At 43.4% G+C, this 27,201-nt stretch overlaps 1 protein-coding gene and 1 pseudogene across 5 annotated transcripts in view; one reads left to right on the forward strand and one right to left on the reverse strand.

Annotated features, from left to right (window-relative positions):
• The window catches only part of SPOCK1 (SPARC (osteonectin), cwcv and kazal like domains proteoglycan 1), a 515,462-nt gene that overhangs the window by 391,236 nt on the left and 97,025 nt on the right, over positions 1 to 27,201 (reverse strand).
• On the forward strand, positions 1,794 to 4,261 carry LOC114678912 (cyclin-dependent kinase 1 pseudogene; annotated as a pseudogene). The gene has a single exon (XR_003730565.2). The product of XR_003730565.2 is annotated as a cyclin-dependent kinase 1 pseudogene (transcript).

A 27,201-nucleotide genomic window follows, 5' to 3' on the forward strand; every position in this document is an offset into this window, starting at 1 on the left:
AGTTCGTCTCCTAGGACCTAGCCTGCCTCTCAGCACACTCAGGACCAACCGATTCTGCACCCCTCTCACCCACTGCCTACCTCTGCCAGCCAGAGCATAACTGAGAATTGAACTTTTTCCCTCCAGGGGTATAAAAGGAAACTGAAAACAGAGATGTGATTAAATGCTGAGCTGGTCATCATGCCACGATCAGACAGTCACACGCCGACCAAGTCCACTGATTTTCCACCTCTTAATCACGTCCCTGCCAGATTTAAAATGCAATGAACATCAATGAGAACAAATGCTAATAAGGCTCTAACAGGCGTTGGATGTCAAGAGGTGAGGAATAAACCTTGCATATTTTGACTGAAAGGGGGTCAAAGAGGAAATAACTGGGATACTAAATAGAATTCTTCTGTTCAAGAGAAAGGCTCCCTGAAAGGCAGCTGCTCCAATGAGTGACACTCGCTCATTAAAGAATGCATCATTCAATGTCCCGCGGCAACAGAAACACCCAACCCAGTGACATGTATCTTTCCTGGAATTTAGCTAACATGGTAAAGTCACCAGTGAATTTACATCAGGCCTAAGTGAAAAAGAAGCTCCTTTTCTGACACATGCAGTCATTAGAGTTTTAGCTGTACTGAGATTGCTCCAAGAAAACACTGTGTCTTTGGAAATGTTATATCACATACCTCCTTTAAGCAGCATTGGCAAAGTTAATGCATTTGTCAAGCATCTCTGCCTCTCCAGGGTCTTGGGAAAGCCTCTCAGGTGGATGGGCCTCAGGTCCATGAATACATCCTATAAAATCTGCCTGGCTGACACAAAGGGACAGCCTGAGACCAGGGCTGTGCTGTTCTCACTGCTGGTCACCTGGCCACACCTGCCCATGGCCACCATGTACTCCACTCTGGTTCCAGAACCCAGTTCAACCCTGGCCTGAGGACTCAGCCATTTTCTGGGCTTATGCCTTCAGGCTTATGCCCTCTCCAGTGTCTCAGACATTCTGAAATACCCAGTGTGCTGCATAAGGTTTCCTGATTAAAAGACTTGCTTTTTGAGTTCCAAGGAGGCAGAATGAATAGTGCCACAACTTGAGAATCAGACCGACCTAGATTCAAGTCCCAGCTCCCTCACGTCCTGGCTGCAAGATGTTACTTATGCTAAGTTCTGCTTCTCTCCACTTAAACTGGTGGGGCCAGCACTTGCCTTGGAGGGCTACTGTGAGCATTAAATAAAGAAATACATGGCAAGCACTTAGCGTAGTGCTAGGCATATGGTAAGCCCTTCCCAAAGGTTAGCTATTTATAACTGGCTTCATGAAAACCTGATTTTTCACTCCATTGCAAGAGCCAAAGTAGCTTGGTAAATAAATAAGCCTCTGGGGATTCTACAAAGCATTTTGCAGTGAGCAGCCATCCCTTTAGGTAACAGGATTTACCATGAACTGTATACACAGCCTTCCATTACCAATATAAAAGAGGAGCCAAGGGGATAAGGATTACTTACAACACCAGAGAGTCCCAAATCATAAACAACCTCCTAAGAGGTTGATAAGTTTACCTCAAACCACAATCCAGATGTCTCCACATCCAAACTTTCTCCTCTTAGCTTAGGTTTCCACCCTGGATGATAAGATGATGACGATAACGTCAACAATGATTGTCTAAGGCTTTGTAAATACTTACTATATGCTGAGTACCAAATTAAACACCATTCATCTATTCACCCATTTAACCCTCACAGCAACCCATGAAGAAGGAAGGGGCTGTTACTATCCTCAGGTGAGATCAGCACTATCTAATAGAAATATAACGTCAACCACAATGTGAACCACATATATAATTTGAATTTCTGGCAGTCACACTACAAAGCAAAAACAGGGAACATTAATTCTAATATTTTATTTAACCCAAAGTATTTTTTCAACATGCCATCCATATTTTAAAATATTAATGATCTTTCATCCTAAGGCATTGAAATCTTGGTGTTTTACACTCCCAGCGCATCCCACTGTGGGCTAGCCCAGTTTCAGCTGCTGAGTAGCCACACGAGCCTGGTGGTTACTGTACTGGACTGTGTAGGTCTCAAGAATGATAAAGCAACAGGAAGAAACTTCGTCAGTTCCTCCCGTGGACCCAGACAGTCCGTGTCCGCAGCCAAGCTCCTAACTACTGTGCTCTTCAGTGTCTCATTTGCTGAATCCACTGAACCCCACATTCTGCCAACCAATACCCTCCCTAAGCAATAGAAGCTTGATCTTTCCTTACAAGGATTGGATGCAAACCCCTTCCTGCATGCTGAGGGAAAGTATAAGGAGACACCTACACTGTAACTTTTAAAGAAAATATCTTGGCAAGGCACCATCACTAAAACTTGCTAAAAACGACCCCAGGGTAAGAAACGGCTAAGAGGAGACAAGCACTTTTTCAACCCAGCTGACGTCAGAGGGTAATTCTAAAACTGTCACACACAAAAAAGGGTCCAACACTGTGTCAGAAATTCCAAGAAAGGGTAAAGAGTGTGTTACAGAGATTAGATACAATTTGGTAAGAATTCCAAAGTAAAATACCAGAAAATGACAACGCTAAGCACAGAACAATATGGAATAGAAAAGGAGATAATACATACGTAAGTGGGAATGGGTACACACACACTTAAATGGAGATAAAGAAAGGATAAGCACCAAGCAAAAAAAGGCCTGGAGGTGAGCAGCCACTCTCTGCCTGCATCTCATAAATCTTCAGTTCTTCTGCCTGCATCTCATAAATCTTCAGTTCTTCCTCCAAGGATGTAGAAATGATGGCGGAGAGGAACTCTTTGCAGCTACAGTTTGTGGTATGATGACATTGCTATGGTTTGAATATGTCCACCCTCATGAATGGATTAATGCCAATTCTAAAAAGGCTTGAGGCTGTGAGTTCCCTCTCTTGTTCTCTCTGTGTATGCTCTCTTGCCCTTCCACCTTCCACCATGTAATGATGCAGCAGGACAGACCTTACCACATTTAGACCCCCGGATCTTGGACTTCCCAATCTTCAGAACTTTGAGCCATACAAGTTTCTATTCATTGTAAATTACCCAGTCTCAAGTATTCTGTCATAGCAGCACAAAACACACTAAGACAGGCCTAATGGTAATTACCTGCTGCCAACTGTACTGTGAGTAAAAGTGCATTTAAAAATCAAATGGCGGCACTTGGCTTCAAAGCTGGCTCTTGGAAGTTGAGCGGAGAGCGACGTGGTTGTGGTAGCTGCCGCTGTGGCCACCGCGGGATAATAAGCCAGGATCTGCTATACCCATTGACTAACTATGGAAGATTATACCAAAATAGAGAAAACTGGAGAAGGTACCTATGGAGTTGTGTATAAGGGTAGACACAAAACTACAGGTCAAGTGGTAGCCATGAAAAAAATCAGACTAGAAAGTGAAGAGGAAGGGGTTCCTAGTACTGCAATTCGGGAAATTTCTCTATTAAAAGAACTTCGTCATCCAAATATAGTCAGTCTTCAGGATATGCTTATGCAGGATTCCAGGTTATATCTCATCTTCGAGTTTCTTTCCATAGATCTGAAGAAATACTTGGATTCTATCCCTCCTGGTCAGTACATGGATTCTTTACTCGTTAAGAGTTATTTATACCAAATCCTACAGGGGATTGTGTTTTGTCACTCTAGAAGAGTTCTTCACAGAGACTTAAAACCTCAAAATCTCTTGACTGATGACAAAGGAACAATTAAACTGGCTGATTTTGGCCTTGCCAGAGCTTTCGGAATACCTATTAGAGTATATACACATGAGGTAGTAACACTCTGGTACAGATCTCCAGAAGTATTGCTGGGGTCAGCTCGTTACTCAACTCCAGTTGACATTTGGAGGATACGCACCATATTTGCTGAACTAGCAACTAAAAAACCACTTTTCCATGGGGATTCAGAAATTGATCGACTCTTCAGGATTTTCAGAGCTTTGGGCACTCCCAACAATGAAGTGTGGCCAAAAGTGGAATCTTTACAGGACTATAAGAATACATTTCCCAAATGGAAACCAGGAAGCCTAGCATCCCATGTCAAAAACTTGGATGAAAATGGCTTGGATTTGCTCTCGAAAATGTTAATCTATGATCCAGCCAAACGAATTTCTGGCAAAATGGCACTCAATCATCCATATTTTAATGACGTGGACAATCAGATTAAGAAGATGTAGCTTTCTGACAAAAAGTTTCCACATGTTATAACAACAGATAGTTGTGTTTTTATTGTTAACTCTTGTCTATTTTTGTCTTATATATATTTCTTTGTTATCAAAATTAAGCTGTACTTCTTCTAATTTCAAAAGTATAACTTAAAAATGTAAATATTCTATATGAATTTAAATACAATTCTGTATATGTGTGTAGGTCTCACTGTAACAACTATTTGTTACTATAATAAAACTATAATATTGATGTCAGGAAAAAAAATCAAATGGCTTGAAAAGTCTCCCTAAGATTAACATGATCAACAGGCAGTTTCCTACTGGGAATACCTAGAGTTTAAAAAGAAAGGGGATGAAAATCCCCAAGTATGAACGGTCATTGCCCTAAGCACAGGACTGATCTAAGACCTCTGTCAGACAATGGTGGATTTCATCTCCTGCCCCATCAATTCCCCTGCAGTATCCCTGTAGAAGGATCCAGGACAGGAATATCTGCCCAGTGCCTGCAGAATCCTGATGAAGGGCCAAGATGGAAGCCCATCGCCAAGTCCTCTGCCCTGTCAGACTGTCTGGCGGCAGCAAAGACCTGGACCCATGCAGATGAGGGTCCTGAACGACCCCACCTGGACGTCAGGTGGCACGTCCCATGTGTACTCTGCAGCATGCTGGTCTCATTATCACAGGTACATACAAACACTGAGCTCAAGGTAAAATCCCTCTCTTTCATCCCATCCTTTCAGGAGGGGTCTCCCCTCCAACTCTTGTACAGGAGGACAGTTACCAGCAGGAGCTCAGAATCAAACAGACCTGGCTCGGCCTCCTACTAGCAGTGTGATGTTGGGTGAGTCATTTAACTGGTCTGAGCCCCTAAATTCTTCTTCTTTAATAGAAAGAATTATTCATTCATTTTTACACATATTTAGTGAGCCCACACTGTTTTAGCTTCTGGGGATACAACAGTTAAGAAAAGAAAAAAAAAATCTCTCCCTCATGGAATTTAATTCTAGTTAAAATGGGGAGGTGCCTGGTGGGCAGATCAACACATGTAACTATACCTATCTCATAGGGCTGTCAGGAAGATTAAATAACACATCTAATGGAGATTGCATGCACTAAATAATTGTCGTCTATTGTTATTACAAACAGTAATAATAGTAATATCTAATCCTTCCAGCAACACATGGGCCTGGGCCTGACTCCAAAAGACCAATTTGGCTGGAAACCAGGGTAGAATAAAAGCCTAAAAGGGGCTCCATTCTTCACATCCTAACCTCTTTCTGGATTCACACCACAAGGACATCCTGTCACAAAGATGAAGCCCCAGGTAGTCTTTATTTAGCAGACTCAATAGTCCCACCAAGCCCAGGTACATAGTGAAAAATGGGTCTGAGAAGTAGGGCTCTGGGGGGTCCAGTTCCACTCATCAGGAGAGTGCCAGCCTTCTGCCAGTCTCATGATGAGCGATGCACTTGCTGCCCACGGGTTCCTGCCCTAGAAGGGAGGAGGGCCTCAGAGGCATTCCAACACGCTGTGGCATGTCACATCTTCACGGACTGGAGGGACAGTGAAGGCTGTGATTCTGCTACTGCCATGAATCCATGGCTTTCTGATGGTGTCCCAGGGAGTGCTAGGACTCTGCAGAAAATGACACTGACTACAGTGATGACAGCAGCACTCACCACACCATTTATGACACCCTTGATGAGTGGAACACAGCATGCAGTGCTTTCCTTGCACTGCTTTCCTTAATGTTTTCTTTGAGGATTATTAAAAGAAAAAAAAAAAACTCCATCTCACAGATAAGGAAAATGAGGTTAAGTAATTTGTTCAAGAATGTACAGCAAAGAGAAACTAGGCAGGCAGCCCAACTCCAGAAGCCAGGTCTGAACCAACAAGCTAAACTGCTTCACCTAAGGGCCATCGTATGGGAATAAGAAAAAGCAGAGAGGCTGGGGGCTCCAAGCCACCCTCCCCCATCTCAGTTGCAGCAGTTCACATTTTATCTGTTTTCTATGAATGGACTCTACATGACATTTCCTTTGGAAAAAAAGAAAGATCCACTGCTAATTTTTTTTAAATTATTGGAATAAATGACGGCCAACATCAAAAGATGGTTTTTGATAAGCCAAGCTTTAAAAAATGTCAAGAAGTAAAATGTCCAATCAACAGTAGAACAGATAAATTGTGGTAATAAATTCACAAAAAGGAATAAAACACAGCAATGACAAACAACTACTTCTAGACACAACAGCATGGTAATCCCATAGACATAATGAATGAAAGAAGGCAGATACAGAAGAATATATTCTGGATGAATTCATTTTATATCAAATTCAAAAACAGGCAAAATGAACAGTTGGTGATAAGTTAGAACTGTCATTACCCTTGGGAAGGGAGCACTGTCTGGGAAGGGCACTAGAGGGCCTTTGGAAGTGCTGGAAGTGCTTTATATCTTCATCTGGATAAGGTGATAAGGTTACAAAGGAGTATTTAGAGGTAAACATTTACTGAGATGTACACTTAAGATCTGTGTACTTTTTCTGTACATGTATTATACCTCAATAGAAATGTAAAATAAAAACTCAAAAATATCTCAGTAAATTATGTAATCCAGGATTCCACTGTTAGGTAAGAATGAGGCCAGACATTTAAGAAAGAGAGCAATTGTGTCTCCTCATTATAAAAAACTAAAAATAAGAATTTTTTAAATTCCAAAACAGAAATTCAGCATCGACAATAGAACACTTGAGCAATGGAACCAGCTAACAGGAGCTTTGTGCTCCAAGTCTGCACAGGCTACGCATGACCTCCAGCTACCCCACTGCACCCTGCTGGGGAGATCCACAGCTTGATTCTCAGAAGACGTGTGTGCAGAGAACAAAGTCCATGCCTGCCACTTCAAAGGGGCTTAGAAGAACGTTCCCTTCCTCTGTGCCTAGGAGCGTCAGGCCTTTTAAAAAGGCACCATGAGAAACTCAAAACCACTGAACGTGATAAAACTGTTGCTGGCTATCTCAACAACCAAGTACATGAAGTAAAATGGGCATACATGACAAAAGGAAGCCAACAGCCCACCAGGCTTTCACCACACAGTAGACAACTGCAGGCACACTTGCCTCTAATTATTTCCAGGTCTGGGGACAGGTGGGGCCTAGAATAAAAGCCCAGGGACCCACCTAGCTACACTCCCAGAAAGCAACCCAGAGCCCTCGGTATTTCTGGTTCCAAGAAGAGAGCAGCACAAGCACCTCTCACCACCTACCACCTTCCTCCTGCAGATGGCACCAGCTACCCTGCCCGCTTGTGCAACCCTGCCTATTAAAAGGGAAGCCAGCCTGCCAAGAATCACAGGCTGAGTGTGCTCAGCTTTGCTCGGTGTCAGTGTAAGTGGTTTTGATGCAAGAGGCAAAGGAGTAATGAGAGTCACTTGGTTTGATCACAATTACACTCTGATTTGAAATGCAGTTCAGCAATTATGAGGTCCTCAGCCATAGAGCTCCCCTGGGATGGGGGCGGGGGGGGGCCTTTTAAAAGGAGAATTATATCCACCATACAAACAGAGGTTTCACTTTTTAGCTCCTTGTAGAAGACTTTTTTTCATGAAAAACCCCTTCTGGAGCTGAGGGAAAAGAATAAGCCTTATAGGAAAAGTAACTCCTGGACTCATTTTCAGGCCCTTGGTTTTTTCTCTTTGTGTCAGTTTCTTCTTTAAATACTGCGATATACTGACTCTGCAAAAGCTGTCTCCAACCTTTCTGGTACACCTCTATACAGATACATAGAAAAAAAGATTAAGTCAACAACAAAATATTAACAGCTGTTAAGTATGACTGGAAGAACCATGGGTGACTTGTGCCTTCTTTTTATGTACCAATACGTTAAAATAGTACATTAAGAATTTTACTGGTATCTTCTGTTCATCTGTTTTTGCTGCAATATGGCACTTTGCTTCCTAACTCATGAAGGAAAGGCCAGCTTTGAACTCCCTAAGGTCTGGACTCTCCTTGCTCCACAAAAGAGTAAACATTATTATTTGTGGGTTTCCAAAAGTGAGGGAGGAAATGACGGGCAGTGGATAAGTCCTCCTCCAATGTTTTGTCTTCAGTTTGTTGGCCCAATAAGGCAAATTAATTGTACCAGCATTTCCAAATAGGAGAGATGAAGGTATGTGCTTCAAGCACTGTATCAGGAAATGGCCCCACACAGGTTACTGGGCAAGGCAGGAATGAATGAGCTTATGAGGCCTCCCTTGGGAGAGCCTGACACCTCTGCAACACAGGACTCTGATAGGGTAGAAATTTAATGTGGGGAAGGACAGGGAGGTACCACTGAGACAGGAGCACTCAGTGCTAGGGCCTGCAGAGCCTCCTGGTCATCCCCTCTTCCTCCTGAGTCTTATAAATTCCTCCTCTCAAGGGAAGAAGCCTTGAGGAACGCCTGATACTGGGCTTCTTGTCTATCTCAGCAAGCTATGCTTAAAGTTGATTTAACTTTAGAAAAATATTTTAACGTGTGATGTCTTACTCTCCAAGTATCAAGGAACAATTTGTTCCTGTTATTTTTTTTTTCATCTACAAGGAACATGTACTACTTGTGGAATAATAAATTAAGTTTTTGGAAGAAGGCAAGACATAAGCAATACAATAAGCTGACAGATAAATCGTGGGAGGGGGCCACTTCTTATGCTCCTGCATGACCACCAGGTGTAGGAGGATTCCAGATTCTCTTACAATGTGTTCAGAAGAAACCCCTTGACATTCTCTACAATGGACGGGTTCCAAGATCAACAAATTAATCAAATCAGTCCTGAATGGAATTTCTTGTCCTAAAGAGAAATCAGACAGGGTCTAAAAGAAATCAGGCAAGCCTAAATGCAAAGCAGGAGACAGAGCTGGCAGAAATGCAATACAATCACTTCTTCCTTTTTTTTTTTTTTTTTTTTTTTTTTTTTGAGACAGAGTTTGCTCTTGTTGCCCAGGCTGGAGTGCAATGGTGCAATCTTGGCTCACCGCAATCTCCGCCTACTGGGGTTCAAGTGATTCTCCTGCCTCAGTCTCCTGAGTAGCTGGGATTACAGGCATGTACCACCACGTCCGGCTACTTTTGTATTTTTAGTAGAAAGGGGGTTTCTCCATGTTGGTCAGGCTGGTCTCGAACTCCCAAACTCAGGTGATCCACCTGCCTCGGCCTCCCAAAGTGCTGGGATTACAGGCGTGAGCCACCGCGCCTGGCCTTCCCTTCCATTTCTTAGCTTTGTTCTGCATGAGAATTGCTATGTCAGGGAGACTCAGATGCTTGAGTTCTCACGGTTTTACAGCTAGAAGAAGAATGGAGAGAACAGGTCTAGTAGGAGGGAAGAAAGAAGTGGCATTGGGGATACAGGTAGGACAGGCATAGTGACTTCAGCTCCGTACACTGTGGACAGGCCAGTTGATGTTGAAAAACCACCTTGAAGGTTGAGTTAAATGGTGGTAACTTGTCCCACGCATGGATGGCTGCAGTCTCTGAGCTAGATAGCCTAATGAACCCAAAGGTCCTTCATGGGAACGAGGTTGGAAACCCCACCTGAGCCAGAGGGGAGCCTGAGATGATGCAAAGAGCTACACACTGACGGTTTTCTTTTTGAGTAAATCAGCTGGACAGAGTTCCATGGTCATAGGTCAGCATGCTTGGTACCAGGCAAACATGCCTGGCCTAAACAAGCCAGACCAGGGCTTGGTGCCTGAGGCAAAGGCTGTTTTATATAGACTAGCTAGCAACAGGATACTTGCAGCAACTCAGTTTCCTTGTGGGGAGTTTGAAGTGGGGCTTGAAGAATGTGTCAGTAGCTAGAGAGAGAGAAGAAAGCAGCAGCAGAGGGGTAGAAAGGCACCAGAAAGGCAAACTGCTAGCCTTGGAGATAGCCATGGAGCCAGACCCAGGAAATCACTGCTGTACCCTGAGCCACTTCCCAGGGCTCCACGGGGTTGGCTGTTTGAAAGGCTTGCCTTTCATACAACTAAGACTATATCTTGAGCCTCTTCATCTCCCTTGGGAGCCCTGCAGTGCAACCCAAGCCACCCTCTTCTCCAAGAGCCTAAGAGAGACCTAAACACTCTCCCATCACCATCTAACCTCAAAGGCATGTCTACAGGGATGGGGGGATGCTATAAACTACTGTGGGCCAAGGAGCACTTGCCACCCTACCCCCACCCCACAATCCCCCAAACATCTCCCGCCTTGGCCCTGCATGGAACTGATAATGTCAGGATCATGTTTTGAAGCCACCAGAATGAAAACTTATTCTAGCTTTCCATCACAGCAAAGACAGAATAACCATTTGAAAAGAGTTTCATCATAATGATTCTATTTTAATCTCCTTCAAACATGAGAGATCAAACATATACAGATTTATCTTTACTGAAAAGAAAAAAAAAATCCTGGGTAATATGCGAATGCATTTCTGAGCCATCCTGTGGCTTTAACAAAAAAGGAAGGTTTAATGTTCAAAAAGATACTGCTCAAGTAACAAGGTCTCTTAATACCCGCCCGCCACCGCACCACTCCTAAACACCTTGCAAATTCTCCTAAGCAACATTCATTGCTGACCAGAGGGATTTGGGAGCTACTTAAAAATCACACAAGACAAGCCAATGATTTTAAACTTTACTCATGTCTTTGGCTTAACAGCCATAAATCACACATGAAATCAGCATCTGACTTGAATGTGAGATTTTGCTCTGATGAGCCAAGACATGCTTGGCGGTGCCACCACACCAGTCACCAGCCAGGGCTTGATATGACAATAGAAGCTGTAAGGTGAATGGGGCTTAAAACTATCTTCTCTTTCCAAAGTCCAAATAAACTCATCTCTCAAGTCATGCAGACCTTAGGGGTGGATCAATTCATGAGCCCCAGTGGTGACAGCACTAAAACCAATTCCCCTACACAGACTGAATCATCAAACTAAATATTGCCACTTTAACACTTAGTGGGTAAGAATTGGAATGTCAGGAAAGAGCTTTCCAAGCATTCATCATTCTCCTTTTTTCCCTCTAAGATATTCATATAGCAACTCCCTGAGACCCACACCCAATAAACGCCAGACCTACAGCTTGGTGGAGTAAACGCTGTGTGTGTGAATCACGCTCCATCTATGGTGTAATATATCTGCCTACCACCAAAAGGACTCACTAAGGGCACAGGCAGGATTAGAGATAGTGGGGGCTGGGGGAAAGGTGATGTGACAAGTTAGACAACATCCAAAGTTAAAAATGAATGTAACACAACAGAAAACTCATTAATGTAATTGCTTTATTGGTGTAGTCACCACAATAGCTTCTAAGTACATTTTCCTGTGCAATAGAAAGGAGACAGAAGGTAATAAAATGATCTGTGTGTATCCAATGTATGAGTGTGAGCTTCTGAAAAAGTCTCTTGCTTAGGAAGAGGAATGCTGAATCAGTCCATTTTCACACTGCTATGAAGAATTACCTGAGATTGGGTGATTTATGAAGAAAAGAGGTTTAATTGACTCACAGTTCCACGGGCTTAAAAGGAAGCATGACTAGGAAGCATTAGGAAACTTACAATCATGGCAGAAGGTGAAGGGAAACCATCTTCACATGGTGGCAGGAGAGAGAGCGAGGAGGGAGGTGCCAAACACTTTTAAACCATCAGATCTCATGAGAATTTACTCACTATTGTGAGAATGGCAGGAAGGAAACCCGTCCCTACAATCCAATCACCTCCCACCTGGCCCCTCCTCCAATTCAACATGAGATTTGGGCAGAGACAAAAATCTAAACCATATTATTCCACTCCTGGCCCCTTCCAAATCTCATGTCCTTTCTTGAGCCTCTTCAGCTCCCCTGGGAGCCCTGCAATACAACCCAAGCCACATTGTAAAATACAATTATCCCTTCTAAACAGTCCCCCAGTCTTAACTCATTTCAGCATTAACTCAAAGTCCAAAGTATCATCACCCACTAAGAGCCTGTGAAATCACATACAAGTTATGTACTTCCAAGATATAACAGGAGTACAGGCATTGGGTAAATGCTGCCATTCCAAATGGGGGAAATTGGCCAAAACAAAGGGGCTGCAGGCCCCATTCAAGTCCAAAACTGAGCAGGGCAGTAATTACATCTTAAAGCTCCAAAATAATCTCCATTGACTACATGTCTCACATCCAGGCCACGCTGATGCAAGGGGTGGGTTCCCAAGGCCTTGGGCAGCTCTGCAGGGTACAGTCCCCACGGCTGCTTCCACAGGCTGGCATTGAGTGCCTGTGACTTTTCTAGGAGCACAGTGCAAGCTGTTCATGAATCTACCATCCTGGGGTCTGGTAGATGGTAGCCCTCTTTTCATACCTCCATTAAGCAGCGCCCCAGTGGGGATTCTGTGTGGGGGCTTCAACCCTATGTTTCCCCTCTGTACTGCCCTAGTAGAGGTTCTCCATGAGGGCTCCACCCCTGCAGCAGACTTCTGCCTAAACATCCACGCAAGTCCATACATCCTCTGAAATCTAGACAGAGCTTCTCAAACCTCAACTCTTGTCTTCTGCATACCCACGGGCTCAACACCACATGGAAGCCACCAATGCTTAGGGATTGTACCCTCTGGAGCAATGGTCTGAGCTGTACCTTGGCCCTTTTAGCCATGGCCAGAGCTGGAATAGCTGGGATGCAGGGCGTCATGTCCTAAGGCTGCACAGAACAGCTGGGCCCTGGGCCTGGCCCACAAAATCATTTTTTCCTCCTAGGCCTCTGGGCCTGTAATGGGAGGGGCTGCCACAAAGGTATCTGAAATGCCTTTGAGGCATTTTCTCCATTGTCTTGGCTATTAACATTCAGCTCCTCTTTACTTATGTGAATTTCTGCAGCAGACTTGAATTTCTCCACAGAAAATGGATTTTTCTTTTCTACCACATGACTGGGCTGCAAATTTTCCAAACTTTTATGCTCTGCTTCCCTTTTAAATATTAGTTCCAGTTTCAGATAATCTATTTGTTCACACATACGAGCATATACATTTAGAAACAACCAGGTCACATCTTGAATGTTTTGCTGCTTAGAAATTTCCTCCCCCAGATACTCTAAATCATCATCTCTCTTAAGTTCCACACATCTCTAGGGTAGGGGCAAAATGCCACCAGTCTCTTTGCTAAAGCATAGCAAGAGTGACCTTTGCTCCAGTTCCCAGCAGGTTCCTCATCTCCATTTGAGACCACCTCAGCCTGGACATCACTGTCCATATCACTATTTGCGTTTTGGGCAAAGCCATTCAACAAGTGTCTAGGAAGTGCCAAACTTTCCCACATCTTCCTTTCTTCTTCTGAGCCCTCCAAACTCTTCCAACCTCTGCCTGTTACCCAGTTAAAAAGTCGCTTCCACATTTTCAGGTATCTCTATAGCAGTGCTGATACCAATTTTATGTATTAGTCCATTTTCACACTGATATAAAGAACTATCTGACACTAGGTAATTTATGAAGAAAAGAGGTCTAATTGACTCCCTGTTCTATAGGCTTAACAGGAAGTATGACTGGGAGGCCTCAGGAAACTTACAATCACGGCAGAAGGTGAAGGGGAAACAAGGACCTTCTTCACATGGTAGCAGGAGAGAGAGTAAAGGGGGAAGTACCACACACTTTTAAACTATCAGATATTATGAGAAGTCACTCACTATCATGAAAATAGCATGGGGGAAATCCACCCCCATAAGCCAATCACCTCCAACCAAGCTCCTCCTCCAATTTGACATGAGATTTTGGAGCAGACACAAATCCAAACCATATCACACGCCCAGGAGGAGAGAATGCACAACATTACCCAGTGGGAGAAAGGAGCTTAAACATATTCACCTTAAAATGAAAGCATGTGATTTGACAAGTTCTCAGAAATTTGATTAGTTGCTGGGCCAGAACTGGTTAAAATGATGAAATAAGTAAAAAATGGCCTCTTTGTTTTTCCAGTCCCTTTCCACAATCTCCACATAGAAGAGCTAGCACCAAGCAGCCCCCTGAGGGCCCTGTCTGGTCTGCATCTCGGGCCTCAGAAGCAGTAGGTAAGGGCGTGGCCTTTGGAGTTAGAAAGACTCCAGGTTCAAATCCCATCACTGCCATTTACTGTGAGTCCTTAGATTAGTCACTTAAGAGTTAAGCCCTCAAACCCTTTTTCCTACCTATAAAATTGAGACAGGAAAATTTATCTCAAAGAGCTGCTGTGATACTTAAGTTTAAGAAAATCAGGAAAAAAAAAATCTTAGCATACTGCCTGGCACTTGGCAGGACTCAACAAATGGCAGCTCCATTTGCCCTTCCCCTCCCCACATCCTGACCCACCCAGCCCTTAGTATCTACTGCTGGCCTGATGAGTTGGTCTTTCCAACCACACTAGCAGTTAACTGACTGGCTGAGTTTCAACTATGTCTGTTCCCCATGAAGAAGGGATGGACACAGATTTGCAGGAAGCCTTTAGAAGCTAATAATGATCCTTACCCCCAAGAATGCAGCCAGCCAATGTGAAAGGCTGGACTTGCAAGGTGACCTAGTCAGGGTAACTTCCTCCTTCCCTCTAGCTAGTTAAGATGGAGCTGCAGTGAGATAAACCAAGGCAGTCTAAGAATGAAGAGGGCAGTGGCACAGGCTTTGGCCAAATAGACACAGCTACTGATTGGCATGGAAATGATTGACGGGGGAAGTTCAAGAAACAGTTAACTGTGAGGTCCCTGTAGGCCCAGACCATCCTTGCATCGACAGCCTTTCCACAGCTGCAGCTCTCAGGACACACTTTCACTCCTTCAGGCATTGGGGTCTATTTCAACTCTTTTTCCCCCTTGGGGAGTCCTGAATCATTTGCAATTTAAAATGAAGCTCCCGGTAAAACTCAGCACTAGCTCCCTCCTCATCAGCCCAACCAAGGTCATTGTTCTTTCAAGGACCACAAAAAGGCACACAATGTTTTCCCCACCCCCTAGACCAAGCATGGAGGCCTCTTCCTCCTGCTATGTCCACAGACTGTGCCTCAAATGCCCAATCCAGCTCCAGGCCACATTTTTCAAGGCTGCCCTCTGAGTCCCTAGCTGGCACATACCACGTGGGCTCTGTTCCAGGCACAAGGACTGTCAGCACAGCATGGACATATGGCCCAGCAAGCTCCCTATGGGGATTCCACCTGGGCCTCTCTACACAGGAGGCAGAGGGGCATTTGCCCTTTGTGGCGGGAACAAGGCCTCTGAGGAATAAGCACAAATGCTCACTTAGAGTTGACAGGCAGAGTTGCCCAGTGGGATTCTGCCCATAACATTTTGTTAATCAGGTTCCACCACATCTGGAACCCAAACCCTGCTCTAGCAATCTAAAGTAGACTACCTTATCAAAGCTCTAGCTTCGATTCAAAGCTCTAGCACTCACCAGGTATACCACCATGGACAACTAATGAAACTTCCCTGGGTAGGGTAATAATTGTTTTCTGTGGTTGCCATCACAAATTAACACAGACTTGGTGGCATATACATGCATATACACACACACACACACACACACACACATATATATATATGTTTTTGTTTTTGTTTTCCTGGAGGCCAGAAGTTCACAATCAATGTGCCCAGTAGAGTCCCTCTGAAGTTCCTAGGGGAGAATTCTTTCCTACCTCTTCCAGTTTCTAGTGGCACCTGACATTCCTTGGTTGTGGCAGAAAAACTCCAATCTCTCCCTCCGATTGCACATGGCCTTCCCCTCTGTGTCTCTGTGTGTCACATATCCCTTTCCTTTCTCTTTTAAGGACAACTAATCATTGGATTTAGTGTCTACCCTAAACCTAGGACGATATCATCTCAAAATTTCCAACTTAATTACATCTGCGAAGACCCTCTTTCTAAATAAAGTCACATTCACAGGTACTGGGCATGATGACTGGAACATAACTACTGCAGGATGGGGTGGGGGGAGCGGGTGCGGTACATAATTCAGCCCTGCAGTGTCTATCACATAATCACATGGAGTTATTTAGATTAAAAGAGATAGTGTCTGCAACATGCTTTGCACAGTATCAGGCACATGGTAAATAATAAACATTACATGTTGCTTTTATCACAGTCATAATCTTCATCTCCCTCTCCAGGAAGCCTTCCTAATATCTCATTCCAAAAAGAATTTGAGGCAATTCAGACTTCCACTCTAGATCACAATCATCTTAAGAGCAGGAACCACGCTTGTTGATACCCACCTCCTCAGTACTATTAAAAATTTGGTACATATAAAGGCCCGTGGTCTCAGTGGCAAGATCATGGGCTCCTGCATCAGATAGACCCATGCTTGGAAACTGGCTCTGCTGCATTGTAATGATGTGATGTCAGATGTGTGAATCAATGTCTAAGCCTCACCATTGCCATCTGTAAAACAGGAATATGACCAGCTTTGTAGGAATGTTAAAAACACTTCAGACATTGCATATGTAGCACCAAAGAGTAACCAGCAAATAGTACATGGTCCACAACTAGAATAATGATTTATTATTGTGTTTGGGAATTATTTTGTTAAATAAATGTCTAATAACTAAATAAATGAACACCAACAGCCACTCCTCCTCACAGTCCAACGGAGGTGTCAGATCACCATCCATGCTCCTGCACAGATTTCTGGTCCTTAGAGGTAGTGTTGGGATTGAGCCCACAACCTTACCTCCTCCACATCTCCTAGGAGTGAACACCCCACCCGCAGATTAATAAACCAACTCATTCATCCATTCTACAGGCATTCACTGAACACATACTCTACCAGGTTCCTACCATCTGCTAAATGCCTTCTGAATGCTCTTGAGCAGGGATCAGCAAACTTTTTCTGTCAAGGGCCAGATAGTAAATATTTTAGGCTTTCTGGGCCATATGGTCTCTGTTGCAAGTACTCAACTCTTCTGCATGAAAGCTGCAACAGACAACATGTAAACAAATGAGAATGGCCATACTCCAATACAATTTTATTTACAAAAGCAGGTGGTGGCTAATAAGCAATTACAGCAAGGTGGCAGGATACAAGGTTAATATACAAAAGTCAATTGCTTTCCTATTTGCCAGCAGTGAACAAGCGGAATTTGAAATTAAAAGCACAATATCATTTATATTAGCACCCAAATAAATGAAATACTCCAGTATAATCTTTAAAAAGTATAAGATCTATATGAGGAAAACTACAAAACTCTGATGAAAGAAATCAAAGAATTAAATTGAGAGACATTCCATGTTCATGGATAGGAAGACTCAATATTATCAAGATGTCAGTATTTCCCAGCTCGATCTGGAGATTTAATGCAATCCTAATCAAACTCCCACAGGTTATTTTGTGGATATTGACACACTGATTCTAAAATTTACATGAAGAGGCCAAAGACTCTGAATATATAATGCAATATTGAAGAACAAAGTCAGAGGACTGACATTACTCAACTTTGAGACTTATTATAAAGCTTCCCTAATCAAGACAACACAGAACAGAGAACCTAGAAATAGACCCACATAGATACAGTCAACTGATCTTTGACAAGGAAGCAAATGGGTAAAAGGTAGTCTTTTCAACAAATAGTGCTAGAAAAATTGGACATTTACAAGCAAAGAAAAAAATCACAGACTTTACACCCTTCGCAAAAATTAACTCAAAATGGATCACAGACCTATGTGAAAAATACAAAACTACAAAACCCCTAGAAGATAACATAGGAGAAAATCTAGATGGCCTTGGGTTTGATGGTGACTTTTTAGATATGACACCAGAGACAGAATCCATGAAAGAAAGAATCGATAAGCTGGACCTCATTAAACTTAAAAATTTCTGCTGCACAAAAGACATTGTCAAGAAAATTAAAAGACAAGCCACAGACTGGGGGGAAAAATATGTGCAAGACATATCTGGCAAAGCACTGTAATCCAAAATATACAAAGAACTCTTAAAACTCAACACTAAGAAAACAAACAACTTGATTTAAAAAAATAAGTCAAAGACCTTAACAGACACTTTACAAAAGACATACAGGTGGCAAATAAGCCTATGAAAAGATGTTTCACATCATGTCATTAAATTTGTTTTAATATAAATAAAACAACAATGAGATCCCACTACACACCTATTAGAATGGCCAAAATCCAGAACACTAACACCACCAAATGCTGACAGGAACTCTCATTCATTGCTGGTGGAACTGCAAAATGGTACAGCCACTTTGGAAGACCATTTGGTGGTTTCTCATATAAGTAAACACATTCTCACCACACAATCTAGCACAAGTGCTTTCTCCTTGGTATTTTTCCAAAGGAGTTGAAAATTTATATCCACACAAAAACCAGCACATGGATGTTTACAGCAGCTTTATTCATAATTGCCAAAACTTGGAAGCAACCAAGATATCTTTCAGTAGGTGAATAAGTAAACTGTGGTATATCCAGACAATGGGATATTTTTCAGCACTAAAAAGAAATGAGCTATCAAGCCATGAAAAGACATGGAGGAACTTCAAATGCATATTTCTAAATGAAAGAAGCCAGTGTGCAAAGGCTTACAATACTGTAGAGCACAGGGGATTTTTAGGGCAGTGAAACTAGTCTGTAGGATACTATTAATATAATGATGGATACATGTCAGTATGCATGTGTCCAAACCCATAAAATGCACAACACCAAGAGTGACTGTAGTAATGTAAACTATAGTCATTGGATGATAATGATGTGTCAGTGTAGGTTCATCAACTGTAACAAATGTGTGACTTGCAGGGATGTTGATAATAGCTCAGGCTGTGTAGGTGTTACAGCACGGGCTATATGGGAAATCTCTGTACTTTCCTCTCATTTTTGCTGTAAATTTAAAACTGCTAAAAAAAAAAGTCTATTTAACAAATAAAAGGCAGTGGGCTATATATAGTTTGTAACCCCTGCTTTTGAGGATACACAAATGAGTAAGATGCAGTCTTCATACAATAAGAAAAAGTCACACAGAGAGGAAGAGACAGTGCTGAGAATAGAATCCAGGTTTCCCATTCCCATAAAGGCTATTGAACTAAGTCCTACTTTGTCCATCCAGGGTCAATTAAAAGTGCATTTAAAGGATAAAATAGGAACAGTTAACACCAAAATGATTTGTCAGATGGCAGAGAGGAAATATTTATAATACGAAATCCAATCAACAGATATGAAGAGTCTGTTCACACACACATTTAACTAGTATTTACTAAGTGGATGAGAGTTTCATCTCCTGGATAACAGCATTGTGCTAGATGCTAACTGAAAGCACGCAAACTATATAAGCACATGGCAGACCAAGAAACCCCACTGAAAACAGATACTCTTTCAAAAATTGTGCCAAGTTCTTGTGTTCTCTGATGGAATCTCTAGGGTAAGGGGTATGTTGGTGGCAGGGAGCAAAATGATGTTGAATTTACAAGATATTGTATAACAAAAGCAAGGTCACAAAACTATGCTCTATTTTTCCTGATATGCAGCCAGATGTCTAGAGTATGTGGGTCTATGATGACCCATACCATCTCCTGCCCTTGAAGGACTTCAACCTCTCATTGAAGTCCACATGGTATGATGGCATGTAGGGCCCCAGACCCAGAGGCACCCCTCCAGTTTAGCTCAACAGCATGGATGACCACTCTCATCTTCCAGCTCTCCACAGATGTGGACCCAGTTTCCGGATGTGGCATTCATACATCATACCAAACTAGAAGCTTTTAGCGCCTCTGCCAGGGCTCCAGATTCTATTCTACAAAACACCGCAACTGCTCAGCAACCTCTTCAAAACAGTCAAAATTAATTTTAGACAAACATTTAAGAGGAAAAGAAAATCTATCTGGGGGATCTTGCCAACACTCACAGCTGTGACACTGACAAGAAAAGGGCTGCAGAAGAGAGAATTTGCCACAGACCATTCACTTGTCATCATATACAGCACTTTGCACAAATTGGCATAATTTAGGTAGGCAAGAAAATAGGCCAACTACAGCAAAACACCTAAGGCTCATTCCAAAGACCAATCAAGACAGGATGCAAGAGGTACAAATAAAGCACACTGCCACACACTTCCTGGGAGATGGTTTTTATCACAGGCTTACAAATGATCATCCAAATAAGATACATAAGTTCCAAGTATAACAGCCCTCTTTAAAATAGCACAGAAGCATCTCCAATTCCTCACAAGCTCTAGTGCTGCACAAGACTACCAGAAGGGCCAAGAGCTTTCTAGACTTACAAGAACACCCTGCCCTGGTCCTGTCTGTCCCCTCAGGAGCTGATATGCTCTGTCCTCTGTTGGGGACTGCCTGCCTTTGTGGATCCTAAATGTTTAAATCCCCACTGTCTAATATTACTCAGATTTGTATTAAGTTTTTGACAGTACAATGCATCACTGCACCAAACATCCTTTATCAGGGTTCAAGATGTCATTGCTGAGGTGAACCAGAAGCGGGAGGGACCCCTGACTTTGTGGATTTGACACGTGGTCCCAACACTTGATGAAGTGATGAGCAATCCAAAGCTGGTGGTGACGGCAAGAGCCACTGCTTCTGACTACCATCACGTGCTGAGCTTCCACGGAGCACTTGCGGGTCCGTCCTCAGCACAGCGACATCCCCATTTCACAGACCGAGAGCCACAAAGCTGCAAGAGGCAGAGCTGGTGTTCACATCCAGGTCTCCGAGATGCTAAGGAACAGATCTGAATCAAGTCCCTCATGGCTGCAGCGTGGAAGAAAAACCAGTGGGCCACAACATCTCAAGTTCCATGCAGCTTAGCTGTGGTGTCTCTTTAAGGTTCTGATGGGTACATATAGGTTTCAGACATGCTTGATGGCATTTTATGGGGAAAATCCTAGGCTACTGACAATATCAACTAATTCTGTGATGTGAGACTGTCAAGGGCATATTCAGCATGCAGGGATACCAACTCCCGCATCCTACTCCACCCACCGTGTCCTGTCCACTCTGGTCCATGTATGTGAGTGAGTGAGGATCTCTACCTCCACCCAGGTTCAAGCAGAACTTCACAGTCTTTCTTGCTCTGACATAAAAATTACCATGTCTTTGTCCTATGTTCCCTACTAAAGGAAACCCTTTCTCCTCTTCTCTCTAGAAGGGACTCTGCAACCTGGGGGGACTTGGGGATTTTCTATTTAATAAAAAGGGCAAAATACAAGACAACTTGGCAGTCAAAAATCCCCTGTGGTCTGAAACAAGGTCATGGAGAAGTCAATGTGGGGAAATCATGCTTTCCTGGAAGCCATATGTATCTATAAGCAAATAAAGGACGTTTGTTCCCATGGCTGCTAACGCAATGACCCCTGGGACCTGAACAGCCTCCCAGCCTAATTCATACATATTTTTAATGAAAAATTGCAAATTAGATTAGCTTAATTTGACCACATCTGCCTTTTTAAATAAAGGAAATTACCATTTTAATAGGAATACCAGCTATTTGTCTTGAGGAAGAAGGTCCTTGTGAGGTCTGCTTTGCCCATTCTATTTCCGTTTTTAATAAGAGAAAAGGGGACTGGCTGGCAGACGACAGCTGCTTGGGCTTGAAAAATACACAATGGTTCTCCTGGTGAGCATATAAAGAGGTTGAGAGAAACACCAGAGAAATCTCCACCTTCATAGATGTTCTCAACTACAAGAGGCAAAAAGGATTTCCCTCTGCACGTTGACATGGTCTGTCTCAATTGCCTTCAGAAAAGCTGTTGTGAGCCCCTACTGCCAGCAAGGCATGGTGTCAGGGCCAGCACTTTCCAGAGGAGTTCAGGAAAGAAGCCAGAAGTCAACTGTCCGGACCAAGGCCTACAGTTAGGGAGTAGCTGGTGGTGGGTGTGGCAAATGGAACAGGGCTGGCGGGAGTGTGTATAAATATATATATACACACACATACATACTTTAAGTTCTGGGATACATGTGCAGAACATGCAGGTTTATTACATAGGTATACATGTGCCAAGGTGGTTTGCTGTACCCATCAACCCGTCATCTAGCTTTTAAGCCCTGCGTGCATTAGGTATTTGTCCTAATGCCCTCCCTCCCCTTGCCCCCCACCTCCCAACAGGACCTGGTGTGTGATGTTCTCCTCCCTGTGTCCCTGGGACACAGGAACATTGTACTCATTGTTCAATTCCCACTTATGAGTGAGAACATGTGGTGTCTGGTTTTCTGTTCCTGTGTTAGTTTGCTGAGAATGATGGTTTCCAGCTTCATACATATCCCTGCAAAGGACATGAACTCATCCTTTTTATGGTTGCATAGTATTCCATTATGTATATATGCCACATTTTCTTTATCCGGTCTATCACTGATGGACATTTGGGTTGGTTCCAAGTTTTGCTATTGTGAATAGTGCAGCAATAAGCATACGTGTGCTGGCGGGAGTACTGAGGGAAGGAGTGGCTGGATGAGGCTGAAGAACCACCAGGAACCCCAAAATGAAGGGCACCCAGCAATACAGGCCACTTTAGGGAGAACAGACTTCATCCTGAGGGCAAGGGAGATCAAGAATCGTTTTATTTTCAGAAGACCCTCTAGCTCCTGTGTGAGAAGCTATAACTGCAAAAACAGCAATGGTGACTGCCCCGTGACAGAATGGGGCTTATCCTTTTCTCCCAGCCCCACCAAACCCCCGATTCACTCGGTGCCTCCCCAGGTCCTTCCACAAGTCTCTCCCTCCTCCCCTCCATGGTCAATTCCTTCTCCTCAGTTGGTTCCTGGTCTGCATTTTTCATGTATGCCCTGGGATCTGCTCCTGCAATCAGGGCCCTCTCTCCAGCATCCTCAATCATCCCCAACTGCATCCTCTTGAACTCCCAGTCTCTATGGCACAGACAGCCTTCTCCCCTAGCCCTGTTGCCCCAAACAAAGGTCCTGGGCTTGGCTGCCAAACTCCCTGAGTGCAGGCTCTAAATCTGACACTCACATACTGCCCTCCAGGCAGCTATGCAACCTGCCTTCTATTGCCACAGCTCCGTAAAACTGCCCTCTCCAACACCTTCACTGACCTCCACACTGCCAAATCCTAGAACTCTTCTCAGTTTTCTTCCTCGTGGCTTTTCCCACTCTTGACCATACCCCTTGACCATACCCCATTCCTCCACCTTGAAACTCTTCTCCTTTAGTCTAAGTTAATTCTATCCACAATTTCCACCTACCTTTCAGGTTACTCCTTCACTGGCTCAACTTTCTGTTCCTAAGTGTACACTGGCCTCAAGCCCCCATTACCAGCCCTCCCTGCTCTTTATATTTCCCAGATCCCCCAAGTCCATGGCTTTACCACTGCTTGCACCCCTAGTCCATAGACATCCAACTGCCCAATGCATATCCAACATCAGCAACTTTACAATCCCTAACACCAGCCCACGACTTGACTTTTATCTACCTTTCCTACTTCTGTCCAAAGTATGACTCCTATGACTGCAAAGCTCAGTTATTTCTATAACTTGTCTCTGTTCCTCTTTTCTTCCATCAACGATTACCAAGTCTTAGCAAATCTCACTCAGTGGTATGTGCTGCCCCCAGGGGTGATCTCTGGAGTTACAGTGAAGGGTTCGGGCTCTGGAAACAGACAGCCTGGGCTCACACCCAGCACAGACACAAGGTGTCTGTGTGACCTTAGACAAGCTGTTTAATTGCTATGCTCTGTTTCCTTATCTGTAAAAGGGGATAATACGAGTACTGTTCTGAGGATTACAGGTAAACACAATGAGTTTGGCCAGCATACAGTAAGAAATCCATTAATGAAAGCTGCAGTTATTAATCTGATTGCTTTGGTGCATCCCTTCCTTTCCATTTCCTTCTACCCCAGGCCTATACTTGAATTATTCCAATACATAGTGACTTGGTTCCCTTTCTCCAGCCTCTGTTCACCTAAAGATGTGCCAATTATCATTCTTAGATGTACTTTTTGAGGCCCTACCCTTATTGTATCATCCCCCATTACTGACAAGATAAAGTCCAGCCTCCTTCTCCTAACACATGATGCCCCGTGACTCTCCTCTTCTCATAGCAAATGGGCAGACTCAGCCCCAATATCCAGTGCTTTCTCCACATCTTTGCCAATACATATCCTTTGTCTTAAAATTCCTCCCCACACCCCCTGCATCTATATGCACATGACAGAATTTTGGGCAGCAAGCAAGAAGGGCAATGAGGATGTATATTACAGTAGATCAATTGCATTCGGGGTCCCAATTCTTCACCCCGTCCTGTATGTACACTCTTAGCCAGGTCACCTTGCAGAGGCCTTACACTCTGCCATTGAGCCCATCCGTGTGACTTGTCAACAGATAGAACACAAGCAGAAGCTTGAAAAAACACTGGAGTGTTTCAGCTACTGCTCCTTTGCCTCAGCCATCACCATGAGAACAAGCCTGAGATCGCTGCTGGGAGATGAGACACATGGAGTTGCCCCAGCCAAGGCCATCCTGCATCAGCTGACAGCCAGTGGATGCACAGAGACCAGCCAAGGTGAGTCAACCCTAGCTAACTACGGACATAAATGCTTATTGTTGTGTGTTTCAGTGGCTGGTTGATTTGCAGCAGATAGCTGATATACACATCAAGTGACATCAAGAAAAGTTCACAGCACATTAGAAAGGGAAGATCACAGACAGCAGAGCAATAACATGGTCGCAACTGTGTATGTGTGCTCATGTTCATAGGAGGTGACATGGCTGCAATTATATATTTCTAATAATTGTTCAACCAATGCTAGGCTGTTTCCCAGCCTAGCAGACAATGTTCTTAAGAAACCATATCTGCTTTGTTTAACATAATAAACTTAAGTGCCTAAGTAAAGGCCAGGAACATTGTATACTCATAATAAACACTATTAAGTGAATGAATGTCCATGCAAGTGCATGCATCCACAGATCTAGAGGGTTCGCACCAAATGGTAAAAAGTGGTTATCTCCAGGTGCTCAAATGATGAGTTGTGTTTTAGGTTTTTTCTTTAATAAGTATTTTATATTTTTCTACAGTTAACATGGAAGACTTATATAATAAAGTAATAAGAGTAATGTAATAAATCCTTCAAAATGAAAGCCCCTGATTCCAGGCAAAGGCTTTCTCAGTCAGCCAAACCCCAGGCAATGCTTCCTTCTCTGAACCCTTGGTGTGCACTGTCATCCATTCTTGCATTTGTATTTACTTTTTTAGTGTCATTCATTCTTACATTTTTAATTTTTTAGATAAAAACTCCTGATATTAAGAGTTGTACATTTTACTGGTGGATCTTTATCTCCACCGGTAGACCGTAAAACTCTTTATTAAGAGTTTTACACGCTACACGCTACACACTACGCAGTCCCATAGTAATTAATGTCGACTTTTAAAAATTAATTCACTAGCATCTCTGAATTTTTTTTTTTTGAGATGGCGTCTCGCTCTGTCACCCAGGCTGGAAGCATCTCTGAATTTTATGATAATTCTGAAACAGAGAAAGTCCTAAAATTGTCATACATTTGAAGAAAGTGAGGCACAGTGAGTTGCTTAGGATCACAAAGGACAGCATTATAATTCATCACAGAGCTGGAATCAGGTCTCAAACCTTGACCTTTCCTCCAGTGTTGCTGCCACCATGCCTTATAGCCTTCATCAGCATTAGTGCTGGTGACCACATGTACAGCCTCCCACAGGCTATACCCTTTAAAGGCTGGGTATGAATCTCATTCATCTTTGCAACTCTCCCATCTGAACCAGTGCCTTACATGCAATAAGTGCTCAATAAATGTTCCCTGAGCTGAACCAGGAGGCAGAGACCACAAGAAAGAGAAAGTCAGCTCCAAGAGCCAGCTCTTGTTTCTTCCATGAGCGAAGTGTTATAAAGTGTAATAGGGTTTTAAGATAGTCTCTAGAGCAGAGTGAGTCTATAAGGCTCATTGAGTCTTGGGTCCTTAACCCGAGACCCATGGATGGACTTCACAGGGTCCACCAAGCCCCGGTACTGTGTGAAAAATACTTTTGGATATGTACATGTTTCTCAGGGAAAGGGTAAAGCTTTGATCAGAATTGGAGTCAATGACTCAGCAAAGCTGGGGTCCAGCAAGACCAAATGACTTCTGCCCATTGGTGCATGGTGGCCAATGGGCAGAGCTGGGACCAAACCCAGACCTCCTCATTTCTACTCTGGGGTCTTCTCTTCCTTGTAGGCTGCCCAGCATGTGGCATGTGTATGCCAATGACATGGTCCCAGAACGTTGCATTTCTGCAGCTTGGAAGGATGGTCAGACAGCTTTATAGCTTTATTGGAGCTTGTTTCCCGCAGACCACAACGTTTTGTAAGGGTAAAAAATTTCTGACGTGATCTGGATACATTCCTCTAATTCATCAGCAATTCATACAAATGTCGGGCATGCCAAAGTAATTTTCTTTAAAATGATTTATCAGCCATATGAACACAAGCCATCCCACCTGATCTTTGGAATTAAAACCACATTTCTCTTCAGAAGGGAATGAAAGTGCAGTCTTGACAAACAGGACACATTTTCACTGGTCTGGGATGAGCTGGTCTCCATCAGCGAACAAAGTGGTAAACAGGAGGACACTTTATCAGGCCTGTGAATCTTCCCCACATCTCATCCACACCAGATCTGGCACTTGACACCTGGTGACTCATTCCCAGTTGACTGTGTTTAATAACTAACATAATCACCCAGCTACCAGCCAAACTGCAGGCAGCTGCTACATTATGTGTGCCCTGGAAAAAAGGAGAAGGCAGGGCTATGGTGAGGTGAGGTGGTTGATGGAGCAGAAATAATGTTCCTGCATTGCAGCTTGGAAGAGATACAAGTCAGTTCCTGCAAGGCATGGAGCTGTATTCTTGAGAGGTAAGGAGGTAAAGCTCAGCAGGCCAGTCCAAAGCATGCTGTTTATCCTGGGTGGGATTCTATCCTGCATGTGTACTTACCCTCTGAGAAAAGCCTAGATAGGAATAGCTAACCAAGGTCATTTATTTATTTTCCTCCCAGAAATATCCCAAACCCCCCCCCCGACCAATACAAATAGAAAGGCTACAACTG

Source organism: Macaca mulatta, chromosome 6 (genome assembly GCF_049350105.2).
Source record: "Macaca mulatta isolate MMU2019108-1 chromosome 6, T2T-MMU8v2.0, whole genome shotgun sequence".
Lineage (NCBI taxonomy): Eukaryota > Metazoa > Chordata > Mammalia > Primates > Cercopithecidae > Macaca > Macaca mulatta.